The 16,188-nt window shown below is 34.1% G+C and overlaps 1 long non-coding RNA gene across 1 annotated transcript in view; it reads right to left on the reverse strand.

Annotated features, from left to right (window-relative positions):
• Nucleotides 1-724: 724 nt before the first annotated feature.
• The window catches only part of LOC102135612 (uncharacterized), a 112,382-nt gene continuing 96,918 nt past the window's right edge, over nt 725-16,188 (reverse strand). Inside the window, exon 4 of the long non-coding RNA XR_006700488.2 lies at nt 725-901. This is a non-coding gene — a long non-coding RNA (uncharacterized lncRNA). The remainder of the gene's footprint in view (nt 902-16,188) is intronic.

A 16,188-nucleotide genomic window follows, 5' to 3' on the forward strand; every position in this document is an offset into this window, starting at 1 on the left:
GTTGAGAATAGAAAACTCTCAAAATGGACAAAACAACTAAAGAGAAACTTATTATTATATATTATCATGTATATAAATCTAAGAGTATTAATTAGTGAAATAGATCATCAGAGTATATTAATATGTTAATAGTTTACTAGGTCTTCAAACATATTTTAAATAAATGAACATATAAGTAATTGTCAATTACTTTCCTAAGTGTTCTTTTCTCATAACAGGAAATCATTCAGAAAGCTGTGCTTTTATATTAATAGTAATCAACCTTTTGCACTTATCTAGATGATGTTTCATTTATTTCTGCAGTGTCTTCAAAAATAAGAAAATACTTGATCTTCTTCATAGAGCTCCACAATTTTCTGGAATGCTTCAAAAGAATTTTGAAAATAAAAATATTTAGCTATATAAAATGTGCAGCGATTAATAGATTATCAGTATACATGCAAATACATAGGTGCACATGAAGCATATTATATCAGTATATGAAAAATAAAAGATTTACTAATACCTGAAATGTAGGGAAAGGAAAAGCAAACTCCCCTTTGAAAATAGCCTTATTTAAATTGCAACTCTTTACTTGGACATATGCTTCAAATTACTTTAAATAATTATGTTGGTACAGGTCATTGCCTACAAGACTAGTAAAATTTTCTTATTGAAATGAGTAAAGTGAAGATCAAGAAAAACTACTTGTGCATTAAGGATGGAAGAAGGAGAACTGGCCCTTTGACTCCAGTCCCCATGCAATTTCTTGATAGAGTTGCAATGTAAGATCTGAAGTTTGGAATGTTTGAAAGAAAAATAGTCTTAAAATGGAGAAGTAAACACCGGCAAGGTCATGCAGGATCTTTGATGTACACACATTTTGAAACACTGCATTTTTCATAATTCACAAAATGAATGCCTGGCATAACAAATAAATATGCTTGATAGGTAGATTAGAGGAAGTAGAAGCTAATTGATGGTTTTAGCAGTGGAGTAACATAATCATGTTTGCCAAGTAAAATGCTAACTTTGGAAAATGAACAAGACAAGGCTAATCAATATTTAGTTTGAGAAGAGATTATTCTAATTTAAATCAGTCCTGATAAATGTCCAGTTAGAAATGTAGATAGGAATTTCACTGTTGCAATTCATATCTATTTTTATGGTCTTACTTTACATCATTTAGCAATTTTCAACAGCATTTTCCAGTTTTTATCTTTCTTCTCTAATTTACTAAAGCTCAGGTTCCTTCTGTGTCTGTGCTGCATTCACATGCTCTGAGTATGCAATATATCTCCCAAAACTCTACAGTTCCTTAAAGGCCTCAACAGGCTACAAGCTTGCTTGGTTATCTTAGTCATGCAAATGAGTATTGAAGAGTTAGCTGTATCCAGAAATATTACAATATCGTATGACATCTAGAAGGCTTACGAAAGACTAATTAAGTATTTTAAATGGCACGTAGGGTATCATAAAACGACCTCAAGAAATAGATGATAATTGAAAATCGAAGGAGATACAATACATGTTCTAGGATCAAAGGCCTGGAAGGAGTGGACCCCATTGCCTCCTCAATTGGAGAACTTCGCGGATGATTTTTGCAGAACATCTTTCTTAAGTGTTTTTTTTAGGGGGTTCAGAAAAATTTTTTAAATAGTTATATTTAATAGAGATGGATATGTGTTCAGCTCTTCTGGAAATACATTACAATATAGAGAAAATCTGCTTCAGATGAAGTTTTCCAGTGAAATCTAAAATTGTAAAATAAATACAGTAGTATTATTTTAGACTTTTAGTTTATTATGTGTAAATAATGTATCTCATAATTTAATATACTTGAGTTCATTTTATGAGAAAATATATGAAAATAATGTTTTATTTCCTTGACATGTCTGAATGGGCTAAAAGAAAGCAAATGGTATCTTTAGTAAGATGGGTAATTGGATTTTCCTAAGCCTGAAAAGAGTACTAATTTAGTATTAACCATACAGCTCTCTCCCTTTGGCATCATTCTTTCTAGTCCTTCTTTCTTGTTTTAATAAACATGTTTTAAAAAGTCTTCTATTTCAAAATGTCACTCCTATGTCAAGTACATTTAAGCAATACAAAAATAGTCAATATGAAAATGAAAATGACAGCAATACATCATAATCACTAGGATGTGTGGGCGACAAGCCACCCACGTGCCAAGGCAAGAGACCCAGGGCACAAGCTGTTCCAGTATAATAAAGAAAATTCATAGAATAAGAATAGTTATACTAGAAATAGAATATAGATATGATTATATATGAATATTATTTATCATTAGTTTGTAGCATTACTCTTTATTTCAATATTATAATAATCTCTGTTCTACAATTATAACCTAGGAAAAACCAAGCCATACAGAGATAGGAGCTGAAGGGACATGGTGAGAAGTGACCAGAAGGCAAGTGTGAGCTCTCTGTCACGCCCGGACAGGGCCACGAGAGAGCTCCTTGTTCTAGCGGTGGCACCAGTGCCTGGGAAGGTACCCGTTACTTAGCAGACTGGGACCTTTCCCCCTGGGAGTTAGAGAAGACTGTGCTCCACCACCTCTTGTGGAAGGCCTGACGTCAGTGAAGCCCACCCCCACCATCCAGAGGTCTAAACGGTCTCCCTGTGAGGCTGCGCTTTGGTGGTCACGTTCCTGGTCCACTTTCACGTTCCGCTCTGTACACCTGGCTCCACCTTCTAGATAGCAGTGGCAGAATTAGTGAAAGTGTTAAAGTCTTTGATCTTTCTGACAAGAGCATAGGAGAAATAATGACGTAAGCTGCCCTCTGTCTCTCCGCCTCAACTACCCAAAAGGGAAAGGCCCCGTGTCCGGTGGACACATGACTCACATGACCTTATCAATCATTGGAGATGACTCACACTCATTACCCTGCCCCTTTTGCCTTGTTTACAATAAATAGCAGCCCGGTCAGGCATTCAGGGCCACTACCGATCTCCGTGTCTTGGTGGTAGTGGTCCCCCGGGTCCAGCTGTCTTTTCTTTTATCTCTTTGTCTTGTGTCTTTATTTCTACGATCTTTCATCTCTGTACGTGAAGAGAAAAAACCCATGGAACCAGTAGGGCTGGACTCTACAAGGATGTGTATAATTTAAAAAGGAGACAAGCTGTGGAGACAATGTGGAGTAATTGGAAGCCTCATGCGCTGATGGTAGGATTATAAAATGTTCCAGCCATTTGGGAAAAGAATTTGCCAGTTATCAACATGTTAAACACAGAATCTCTTCCTAGGTGTATATTCAAGAGACAGAAAAGCATATATGCACCAAAAACAAACAAACAGACACACTTTTACATGGATGTTCATATGTTATTCATAGTAGCCAAAAATAGAAGCCACCCGAATATCCATCAACTGATAAATGGATTTGCCAAATGTCATATATTCATAAATGGAATATTATTCCAAAAGAAGAAGAATAGAGTTTTAATACAAGATGCATCATGGATGAACCCTGAAAACATTATTCTAAATAAAATAAGCCAGTCATAAAAGATTGTATAATGTATGATTTGATTTATATAAAATCTCCAGAATAAGCAAATCTATATATGTATAGAGAAAGTAGATTAATGATTGACTATGATGCCAGGCAATTGATTAGTCAATTGATTATTATAGGCAATGGTTGTCTATGACCATACAAGTAGTTGTATGTGGAGAGGAAAGGGCAATGATAAGGAGTTACTGCTAATGAGTATGTAGATTTTTTGTTTTTTTGGGGGGGGGAATGTTGAAAATGTTCTAGAATTAGAATATAGGGATGATATTACAACTCTAAATAGGCTTAAAAAGTTCCTAATGGGAAAATACAGTATTCATTCAAATATTTATAGCCACATACAAAATACATTACCTGGATTTACTTTTAAAAGTCTTCCATTAAAATGTGTTTCCTTAATAATGTAGCATATTTCCTTCTTCTATTTTGTTTACCCTTTAAAAACTCTAAGTTTTTCTTTCTTAGATTGTTTTGGCTAAAGATTGTTTTATTTTCTAATATTTCAGTTTTAGATTTCAAATTTTGTACCAGAATTTTTTTTTTCTCTTAAGTTTGTTTCTCATTATTTGCTTTTCGCTTCTTCTGATTCTTTTTCCACTGTTTCTTCTTTCTCGCCTTCCTGTGAGTTACTTAACAGGTTTTTTTGTGTTTCTCATTATATTTTTTTGTATGTTTTCTTTTTACTGGTCGCCCTGGGTATGATTTACATATATGATTAATTACAGTTTGATGGTTTTGATGTTTTGCCACTTTCAATAAAGTGTCACTTCCATTTAAGTTCAATTACTGATCCCACTTTTAAGTATTATTGTGATGGGTATCATCTAGTGTTATAATCTAATTATTATTATCAAACACAATTTATAGAACTCCTGAGAAGAGGTGACTACTTTTATGCAGACATATTTCTGCTCTGTTGCTCTTTTTTTCTTCCAGATGCTTCAAAATTATTTATATTATTATTGCATTTCTGTTTTGAAAACTTTCTTTTAGGTATATGCTACTGACAAAGCAATCTAATTTTCCTTTGTCTGAGAATGTTTTTATTTACTTTTTATTTCTGAAAGATAGTTTTGATAGTTATAGAATTCACAGCTGAAAAGTTATTTTAACACTTGAAAAATGTTGCACTGCTTTCTTCTGGCCTCTACGGCTTCAGATGAAGAAACTACTCTTACTAGAATTGGTACTGTCTTACAGGTAACACATCATTTATCTCTCACAGAATTGAGATTTTTTCTTTCTTTTTTTGTCTCAAAAATTGTATTAAAAATACAATTAAACATCTCTTGGCATTATTTGGGGGTTAACTGTGTGGGGTACGTTCAGATTTTTAACTCTGTAGGTTTGTGTTTTTCATCAAATTAGAAAATGCTAGTTCAACCATTATGGAAAACAGTATGGCGATTCCTCAAGGATCTAGAACTAGATGTACCATATGACCCAGCCATCCCATTACTGGGTATATACCCAAAGGATTATAAATTATGCTGCTATAAAGACATATGCACACGTATGTTTATTGCAGCACTATTCACAATAGCAAAGACTTGGAATCAACCCAAATGTCCATCAGTGACAGATTGGATTAAGAAAATGTGGCACATATACACCATGGAATACTATGCAGCCATAAAAAAGGATGAGTTTGAGTCCTTTGTAGGGACTTGGATGCAGCTGGAATCCATCATTCTTAGTAAACTATCACAAGAACAGAAAACCAAACACCGCATGTTCTCACTCATAGGTGGGAACTGAACAATGAGATCACTCGGACTCAGGAAGGGGAACATCACACACCGGGGCCTATCATGGGGAGGGGGGAGGGGGGAGGGATTGCATTGGGAGTGATACCTGATGTAAATGACGAGTTGATGGGTGCAGCACAGCAACATGGCACAAGTATACATATGTAACAAACCTGCACGTTATGCACATGTACCCTACAACTTAAAGTATAATAATAATAAATAAATTTTAAAAAAAAAAAAAAAAAAAAAGAAAATGCTTAACCAGACCAGGCGCAATGGCTCACGCCTGTAATCCCAGCATTTGGGAGGCTGAGGCAGGTGAATCCCTTGAGCTCAAGAGTTCAAGACCAGCCTGGCCAACATGGCAAAACCCCATTTCTACAAAAAAAAAAACAAATACAAAAACTTAGCTGGGAATGGTGACGTGTAACTATAGGCCCAATTACTCGAGAAGCCAAGGCAGGAGAATAGCTTGAAACCCAGTGGCAAAAATTGCAGTGAGCTGAGATCCTGCCACTGCACTCCAACCTGGGCAACAGAGTGAGACTCTGTCTAAAAAAATAAAAATAAAATAAAATAAGAAAATATTTAACCATTACAGTATTTCTCTATTCTGAAAGTTAAATAATATAAATGTTGAATCTTGGTTGTTGTTTTTCACATGTTCCTGTCTTTTTTTTTTTCCTATCTGTTTTTTTGGTTGGTCAGATGGATGGATGCTGTTGATCTGTCCTCAAGTTCCCTGATTCTATTCTCTGTCAACTCTACTCTCATCTTGAGTTCATCTAGAAAATTGTATCTGGTATTTAGTTTTTAGTTTTATAATTTTTATTTAGCTATTTTTATAACTTCAAAATATTTACTCAGAATTTCTGAATTTCTGATTTTTTTCAAGAAAATCAATTACAAAAATCAATTGTTGAAGCATTTTTATAATAACTTCTTAAAAATCCTTGTCAGAAAATTTCAACAGCTGTTTAATTTCTGTGTCCATGACAGTTAATTGTCCTGTCTTAATTCAGTTGAGATTTTCTTGGTTCTTGGTATGATGAAGAATTTTCAAGTATATCCTGGGTACTTACCTATTATATTAGGAAGTATTTGGCACTATATAAATCTTTTATTATATTGGACAGGTATCCTATTTAGGTTAGCATGCATGTTTATCCTGCTTATTTGAACTGTTTTCAATGACAATTTAAGTTCCAAACATTTGCAGTACTATTTTTGTCTGCTTGGTTTAAGTGGTTCTGACTGTGGCTCTCACTAGTCAGTCCCAATTGGTCCTATTTGTCCTGCCTTAGGGGTCAGAGTGGGTTATATCCCACAGGGTATCTCTCAGTGGGCAAGGGAATCTCAGAGCTATCAGGATGAAGAGGCTTCCAAGGCTGAACATGTGCTGGCTGTATCTGCTGTGGCTGTGTTGGACAGAGACTGCTTGCTGAGATGGGTACTGTTTGTGGCAGCCCCCCTCACCACTACTACCTGGAGTCTATCGATTTCAAAATTTTATTTAATTGCCTAGTATTTCAGTTAATCATATAAAGTAACAATTTTCATGACATATTAATTAGCGATTATCTATAGGAATGTTTTATTTTGTCTAGATTTTTAATTGGGTCTTTAATTCAGAAGTTTCGACACTGCTACATAAAGTACTTTGCCTACAATTTAAAATATTTAACCTGCTCTCAAGAAAAATCTCTCTCAAATTTATTAAAATTCCTAGAGCTAATTAATGGTCTTTCAGTTATACAGCTATTAAAGATGAAGTTTTAATTTTTTTCTATGAACCTGACTTGTGATTGGGCACACTGATAGCCTAAGCTTCATGTGGAAAAACAAGGTAGACATGATAGCCTGGTAGGACCACATATTCATTTATATCCAAATATTGCAGATAATGCAGTCAGGAGGGGAAGAGTCATTTTGTCTGGCTCAGGGAAACGTGGGCCTGAATATTGACTGTCCAATCTTCTAATTATATAAACTTCATTAATTTATAGAATCTCTCTAGATATCCTTATCACTGAATAATGAATAATAGTATGTGCCTCTAGGTAGGCATAAGTTTTAAATAATTAAATATAGAAGATTTTCATCAATTCTCACTTAGTACCGTTAGAGAAAAAGTCTTAATTCTCTGTGACCTGTTTGTTCAGGTTGTCACTTTCCTAGTGGTCAAATTAGACGTGACTACATCACAGTTTGGAGGGGAGAAAGGAACTGAGAGGTTGCTATTTTTTGCCTCTTATGAATGCAAAGACATCAAGTTTCTAAGAATCTTCAACTATTTGTGACTAAAGAATTATAGGAAGGAAGTGACTAAAACTGTTTCTAGAAACAGCAGCTGAAAGAAATTTCTCTGAAAAGCCCATTGTGAGGGCATCAATTTCCGAGGGAACTAGCATTCTTAGAGAAGTAGTAATAGTATCATGGCAAAATGTGGAATATAAGCAGTTATTGAGTAGTCTCCTTGAATGTAAATGCTTATCCTAATAACTCACCTGATTACATTTTCTTCTTGTAAAATAAGATTTAGAACTTAAAAATCTTCCTCTAACATTTACTGCCTTATAGAAAATAAATATTTTTGAAGTATAAATTACTTATTCCAGCAAAGTCCTTCTTATCTTTCATTGAGTGGAGAGAAATTAAATTAAATTGTGATTTTAGGTTTTTTTTTTGTTTGTTTGTTTGTTTTTTCTCTCATAGTTCCACATCCTTGTGATTGACGCCATAGGGTTTAGTCAAATCATGTGCTAAGTCAGAACTCTGTATTATCCGTTTTCCTCTAAACTCTACTCTTTTTGTGTTTAAGTTTTGTGTATAAGACCAAATATGTATAAATTTCTATTTCTAGTCATTTTTCTTCAGAGATTTCTTCAGAGAAAAGTTAATTATTACAAGAAAAATTCACTCGGCTATTCCAGAGATATACTTAAGAAATGCTACCTCCATATTCCTCTTCTGACTCTTAAATGAAATCTAATTGAGTAGATCATTGGTTAAATCACTAAATGAGCTAGAAAGACACATTTCCTTCTAAAATGCATCGTTCATCTCTGCATTTATTCATCTATTCAGAAGAAACGTATGCAGTAGGTTGTCTAGGTAAGAGATGTTTCTATGTGCAGGGAATCCACCAATGAGTAAAATAATCAAATAATTTATTTTTCTTCATAGTGTCTCCCTCTTAATGTAACAGACATTAAACAGTAAATACATATAAAAATAAATCATATTTTTATAAATTATGTTTCTATTATACAAGTATTAATAGCCATAAAAGTAACAGAAATGCTGAGAACTTGATAAGAGTCAGTGAAAAGGTGACATCTGAACCAAGATTTATAAGAGGAGAGGTTCTAATATAAGTGGATATCTGGGAATAGAATATTCTAGGCAAAGGGAATAATAAATCAAATCCCCTAATGTGGGTATTATTTGTATTTGCTGGAAATTTTAACAGTTCCAAATAGTTGAAACATTGTGACCTAATTTGTGTATTAGTAAAGATGTCATAAGGTTAAAAAAATAAGATATATCATTCCTTGGCCTAAAATAAATCATTATTAGGAGTTTGGAATTTGTTTTTACTCTTAGTAACATGGAAGACAGTGTGGGATTTTGAACAAAGAATAAAATGATATGACAAATTTACACATTATGATCTTAGCTTTTTAGTTGTTGTTGAGAATAGACTGTAAGGAATAAGAAAAGACATAGGATAATCTGTTGGGAGATTATTGCAGTAATTCAAGTGCTAAATAATCACACCTGAGTGCTGAATATTAGCAATGCAGCAGGCAAGATAGCTCCAAATGTAGAGCTATTGGTATTTTCTGATCAATTGTATTTTCTGATAAATATAAGGGAAATAGACGAGTCAATATGATACTAAGTAGCTTGAGTTAAGTAACTGGAGGAATGGAATTACCCTTACAGAAATAGGGAAGGAAGATGGAACCAAAGATAAGGAACTGAGAAGTTTACCAAGATATGTGTAACTGTGCTCTTTTTTTTTTTTTTTTTTTTTTTTTTTAAGAAGCAAGCTGCACACACTTTTAGGGAGGAAAATATTAATATCGAAAAAATTATTCCTTATTACTATTTCAGAAATCCATTTTAATATTTGGCTCTATGTTTCCATTGTGTGCTAGTCTGTTCTTGTATTGCTACAAAGAAATATCTGGGGCTGAGTAATTTCTAAAGAAAGGGGGTTTTGTTTTTACTCATGGCTCTGAAAGCTGTACAGGAAGCACGGTGGGGACATCTGCTTCTTGCGTGTACCTCGGGAGGCTTACAATCACGGTGAAGGTGAAGGAGCTGCCAGTGCATTATATGGCTAAAACAGGAGCAAGAGAGAGAAGGGGGCAGTCCCAGACTCTTTTAGACAACCAGATCTCATGTGAACTGACTGGCCAAGAACTCACTTATCACCAAGAGGTTGGTGCTAAGCCATTCATTAGGAATCTGCCCCATTATCCAATCATCTCTCACCAGGCCCCACATCCGAGATTACGAATTACATCTCAACATGAGATTCGGAGGTGACAAACATTCAAACTATATTACATTATTTAGGAAAAAAACATGATTTAATTGAATGTCCAACAATTTCAAACTTGAGGAAAGTAACTCAATATTTCAGATCACCTCCTTACTTTTCTAGATGGGTCATCTTGTAATTTCTAAATGAGAAACGGATACAACCTTTCTGTCAAAGAGGTCCTGCATTTTTAAGATGAGCAATGTCAGTTAAAGAGAACATTCAGAAGATTATCATCTTCACACAGGTGACTGGAAGTAACAAGAATAATCTCAAGAGATATTATTTGGTATTACATTTGCTTGGATAGTATTTCTCAAATTTCAGATTACATCCATAGAAAATGGATGGCAAACTGTAACAAATTATAGAGAACGTGTGATTATCTATATGGAGCATGTCTATGTGGGACAAATAAATGTAATTAAATCAATTAATTTTCCTGATTCTATACTACTGTGATCAATGTAAAGTGTTAAGATAGCTATCAAAATAAAAGTTGTTTGAAATATCCAGATAAAGATTTTTCAAAATTATATTAAACACATTTGCTGCCATTAACACAATTTTATATGTTATTTTACTTGAACTGGGTTTACACAATTGTTTTTATAAACTTTTTGTTAATAGTCTTGCAAACATTTTGAGAATTGCCACTGAGAAAACATTTTTTCATAATAGATGGTAACAGGTTTAAAGCCATTTTTACAGCCATTCTGTATGTCACACAATTTACATTTAAAGAATCCCCAAATTTATTTTTTTCTTTCACTGCAATTGTGATACTGTTATTTTTTCTAATAATTCTAAGAGCTATCACATAAAATATTTGAAAATAATGGTGAAGCTCTAATTTGCAGAGTACATACGCATTGGTTAGGGTGTCATGTTGCAGCTTGAATGACTCTAAAAGTACAAGAGTTCCAAATGGAATGAAATAGCCTGGGTTATTGATGGCAGAGTTTCTAAACTGTTGCTTGTAGATTCACCTACCAGATGTCTAGCATAAGCTCCCTACTTTCAAATCCAACATCTTGGGCAGTGTACTGTTTCTTGGACACTTAGAATAAGAATTCCTCCAGCAGTGCAACAGATTCCTTGTCAACTATCGGCAGGAACACACCCTCCTCCTGGTTGTTACAATAGATATTCAAGTACATTTTGCATTGAAAAACCAAGTAGTGAGCATCAGATGTTGCTCATCTTTCTTGCTCTCTGGCTGCCTGTGGGGATAGCAAAATGTGCCCTTAAACTTTGCTGTTTGTAACTCACTGAGTAGCTGTAAAATGCTGCCTAAGGCTGGAGGTAACCTATTCAGGGGCAGCAGATTGTATTTAGATGCTCCTCACCCTCTCCATGTATCAAAATCTAACACCAAGCCTGTAAAAGATTTGTTGATCAACAACGTGGCATAACCCAGCAGGAGATTTGAGTTAGGGATCAGAGGCTTGCGAAGTTCGGAAATTATTTTCTGACTCTTATTCTCATTACAGACACAATTTTATTGTAGTCCAAAACAAACACACAAACAAAAAAGCAAATGCAGAGCTTGCCACGTAAGGAAAACATTTTTCTTTCATCTGGTACAGCCTATACCGAACAGTGAATTACTGTGTGGGGGAAAAGCACATACACATTGCAGAAATTAAATAAATGCATACTTCTATTTAAAAACTTAAAGATGTAGTTCACAGAAAAAATGGTTTTGTAATTCATAGAAATAAGTAGTCTTCACATTTTTAATGATTGTTATAGTATGTAAATTACATTTAAAGTGTGCATTTTGATAAAATTTGATATATAGATACTCCTATGATACCATTACCACTAATTAATCAAGATAATTTAAAGGAGTATTGGCAAAGATGTAGAGCAACTGGAACTCTTATGCACTAAAGCTTGGAATTTAAAACAATTACTTTCAAAAACAATATGGAGATTCTTAAAATATTAAACATACACAAAACCATATGACTCAGCCATTCTGCACTTAGATATTTACCTAAGATAAATGAAAGTCTATGTCATTAAAGAAAATTTGCATATAATTTGTTCATAGTAACCCCAAAATTGAAATAAATTAAATGCCAATCAACAGGTAAATGAATAGATAAATAATGTTATATTCATAAAATGGAAAACCATTCTACAATAAAAAGGTGTAAACTCATGATAAAAGTATCCATGTGGCTATATCACAAAATAAGTGAGGTAAAAACATTAAATAAAATAGTCCATACTGCATTATTAAATTTCTGTAAAACTCTGGAAAATATAAATTAATCTGTAGTCATGGAAATCAGAACAGAAATTGCCTGGAATAGGAGGGCAAGGAATGGGGGAAAGAAATATAGAAGGGACACAACTTTGAGGTTTTTAAATGTTTATTAGCTTGATTGTAGTGATAGTTTTATGGATGCATGCATATGTCACAACTCAAGATGTATTCCTAAAATACTGTATGTGAATTTTTATATCAGTTGCTGTAAGTTTTATAGTAATATTTTTCCTCCAAAACTCAGGCACTGAAACTTAATGCCAATGTGATGGTACCAAGAGATGGCACATTTAGGAGGTGATTAGATCATGAGGACTCCTCCTCTTGTGAGTAGGATTAGGGCTTTCATAAAAGGGGCTTCACACGAATTTGCCAGCTTGCCTTCTGCCTTTCGCCATTTGAGGACGCAGTGTTTTTATCCCCTGAGGAGAATTCGGAGTTCACGGTGCCATGTTGAGAGCAGAAATGGAATCCTCACCAGATGATTGAACCTGTCAGCACCTTGATCTTGGACTTCTCATCCTTGAGAATTGTGAGAAATCATTTTCTGTTTTTTTATAAGTTACCCAGTCTGTGGTATTTTGTTAGAGTAGCACAAATGGACTTAGACAGAAATATACCTTAATGAAGGTATGAAAACATGGTCTGTAAGAAAAAAAAAAAGAGACAGGACTTTTGGTAATGCCAAAGGAGATAAATAGCAATGTGATCAGTGTGCAAAAACAAATATAAAAACTAGTAAAAAGTAAAAGACATTGGAAAGTATCCAATATGCAACAGAAGTTGTAGAATAATTTAAGTATGAAAATGCAACTGAATGTGATATTTATTGACAGTTTTTGTTTATTAGTTTGAGGGCACAACTCAATTTCCAAAACCAAGATAAACCAGGGGTAGGAAAAGTCATAGCACTACTTGCTAAAGGCAATAAAATCAGAATTCAGGGCTTGAAAAGAAGCATGAAAGGGTCTGTGCAAGAACCACAGAAACTGTGAGAACCCAATCAGTGCAGTCTCCCCAAAATATGAGACTCAAAGCTAAATTATGAATGCAAAAAAGGAGATCTCTGTCTTAGTAGTTAAAAAATAAAAAAAGCAAGTAGATACCAAAAGAGAGTTCACTCATGGAAGTGAGAGCTTCAGGAAGCTTGTGTGTCAGTTTGTTGCTTCATTTAACTGACTACCTTCTCAACCAGTCACAGCTCAGTTAGCAAAAATGTGATGCTGAGTAGCTTTGAAATGTCAGAGTACAGATTATAAGGGAATGAATGAAAGAAATACTCTGAAAATAAAGGAACAACCTCAGAAGCATGGAAGCCAAAAGAAGGCTTACTTTCCGTCTCCACTTAGATCTTTAGCTGAGCACCAATTATTTGAAGACCAAGGGAAATATATGAAGACCAAGCTAAAAAATTCCACTGTTCGAAGTCATCATACTAGAGATAATCAGCTGCTACATACCACAGGGAGACACAGTTTCAGAGAGAAGCCATGCTAGTTATTAATCTACTAGAATTAAAAATTAACAGAAAAATGTGACAGAATATAAAGTTGCTACAACGTATTGTATAAAATACTCAGTTTCCAACTAAATATTGCTAAACACACAATGACACAGGAAAGTGATATGCAAACGCAGAAGAATCAGTCAACAGAATTGACTCACAGTGGCTTAAATGTTGGATTAAGCAGATGATGAATTCAAATCAGCTAGCATAAATATTCTCAAGTATTAAAAGAAAATACTTTCAATAACTGAGAGATAATATACTATTGGTGAAGAAACTCAACAGAAATTTAAAAAAGAAAATCCTAGAAATTAAAATTTATTAACTAAAATAAAAATCAGATAAAAAGTTTCAGCATTACATTAGGATTATCAAAAAAAGAGTGAACTTGAATATATATAGAAATTTTAAAATCTGAAGAATTGAAAGAAAAAGAGTAATACTATGGAAAGTGAGTTGGTTAATGTTAATAATTCCTTCTCTTTTATTATCTGGAATGTTTTATGTAGAAATTTTTATTTCTTCTTTAAATATTTGTAAGATTTTACCAGTGAAACCATTTGGGCATGATGATTTGAGGGTCTGCTTGTGAATATGCGTCTGTGTGCACATATGTTTATGTGAAGATGTGTTAATTAAATTTTTCAGTGTTCTTACTATTTACAGAGCTATTCCTTTTGTATATTTTCTTGAGTAACTTTGGTAGTTTGTGTCTTTCAAGGAATTCATTTATTTTACCTCAGTAAACTTATTGGCATGAAGTCATGTGTAATATTCCTAATATTCCTTTATAATCCTCTTGATATCTAGAGAATCTAGAGTGGTGTTCTGTTTTTCATTCTTAATATTGATAATTTCTCCCTTGTTCTCTCTCTCTCTTTCTCTCTTTCTCTCTCTCTCTCTCTCTTTCTCTCTGTCTGTCTCTCCCATCCATCTCATTAGCATTGCTAAAGTTTTTTTTTTTTTTTTTTGAGACGGAGTCTTGCTCTGTAGCCCAGGCTGGAGTGCAGTGGCCGGATCTCAGCTCACTGCAAGCTCCGCCTCCCGGGTTCACGCCATTCTCCGGCCCCAGCCTCCCGAGTAGCTGGGACTACAGGCGCCTGCCACCTCGCCCGGCTAGTTTTTTTGTATTTCTTAGTAGAGACGGGGTTTCACCGTGTTAGCCAGGATGGTTTCGATCTCCTGACCTCGTGATCCGCCCGTCTCGGCCTCCCAAAGTGCTGGGATTACAGGCTTGAGCCACCGCGCCCGGCCTAGCATTGCTAAAGTTTTATCAATTTTATTTTTATGTTCAAAGTAGCAATATTTGGTTTAATTGATTTTTATTATTTTATGCTTTTAATTTCATTGATTTCTATTATGTTTATTATTGTCTTCCTTGCTTGCTTTGAGTTTACTTTACTGTTTGTTTTTTGTAAAAAAAAATACTAGGATTTTGATTTGAGATTGTTCTTTTTTTCCAAAATAAGCATTTAATTATATAAATATTTCTTTATATATGAATATATCTAATTTCATAAAGTTTGATTTTTTGTTTTCTGAGCCAAATAAACTGAGATATAATTAATATATACAATATTGCATGTTTTATGTATATATTTTGATGAATTTGGATATATGTATACACCATGATAATATTACTAAAGATATCAAAGTACTAAACATATATACCACCTCTAAAAATTTCCTTATGTGGGTATGCATGTGTTTTGTGGCATGAACCCTTAAAATAGACCTATCCCCTTAACATTTTAAAGTGCAAAATACTGTATTAAGTATAGGTAGTATGCTGTACAGCAGATTTGTAGAACTTGTATTTCTCACATAATGATACTTTATACCCATTGAGTAACAATTTCCCATTTTCCTTGTCCTTGGCTCCTGGCCACCATCTTTCTATTCTCTGCTCTGTGAGTTTATTTTAGACATCTTATATGAACAGAATTATGTGGTCTTTGTTTTTATGTAACTGGTCTATTTCACTTAGCATAATGTCCTACCAGTTACATGAATTCATGTTGTAATGAAAGACAATATTTCCTTTTTTAAAAAAAATTATTTATTTATTTATTTATTTATTTATTTTTGAGACGAAGTCTTGCTCTGTCACCCAGGCTAGAGTGCAATGGCACGATCTCGGCTCATTAGGAGCTCTGCCTCCCGGGTTCACGCCATTCTCCTGCCTCAGCCTTCCGACTAGCTGGGACTACAATATTTCCTTTTTTAAAAAAGGCTGAATAATATTCCATTGTATGTATATGCTATATTCATTATTATTATTATTATTTCAATACAAGGTCTTGCTGTGAGGTTGGAATAGAGTGAAACAATAGTAATTTGCTGCAGCCTCAACTTACCAGGCTCAAGCAATTCTTCTGCCTCAGACTCCCAAGTAGCTGGGACTACAGGCACGCACCACCATACCCAGCTAATATATATTTTTTAATTTTTTGTAGAAATGGACTCTCACTATGTTGCCCAGGCTGGTTTCAAACTCCTGGGCTCAAGTAATCATTCCACTTCGAATTCCCAAAGTGCTAGGATTACATGCATGAACCACCATTCCCGGCAGTATATACAAT

Source organism: Macaca fascicularis, chromosome 8, assembly GCF_037993035.2.
Source record: "Macaca fascicularis isolate 582-1 chromosome 8, T2T-MFA8v1.1".
NCBI classification, from domain to species: Eukaryota; Metazoa; Chordata; class Mammalia; order Primates; family Cercopithecidae; genus Macaca; species Macaca fascicularis.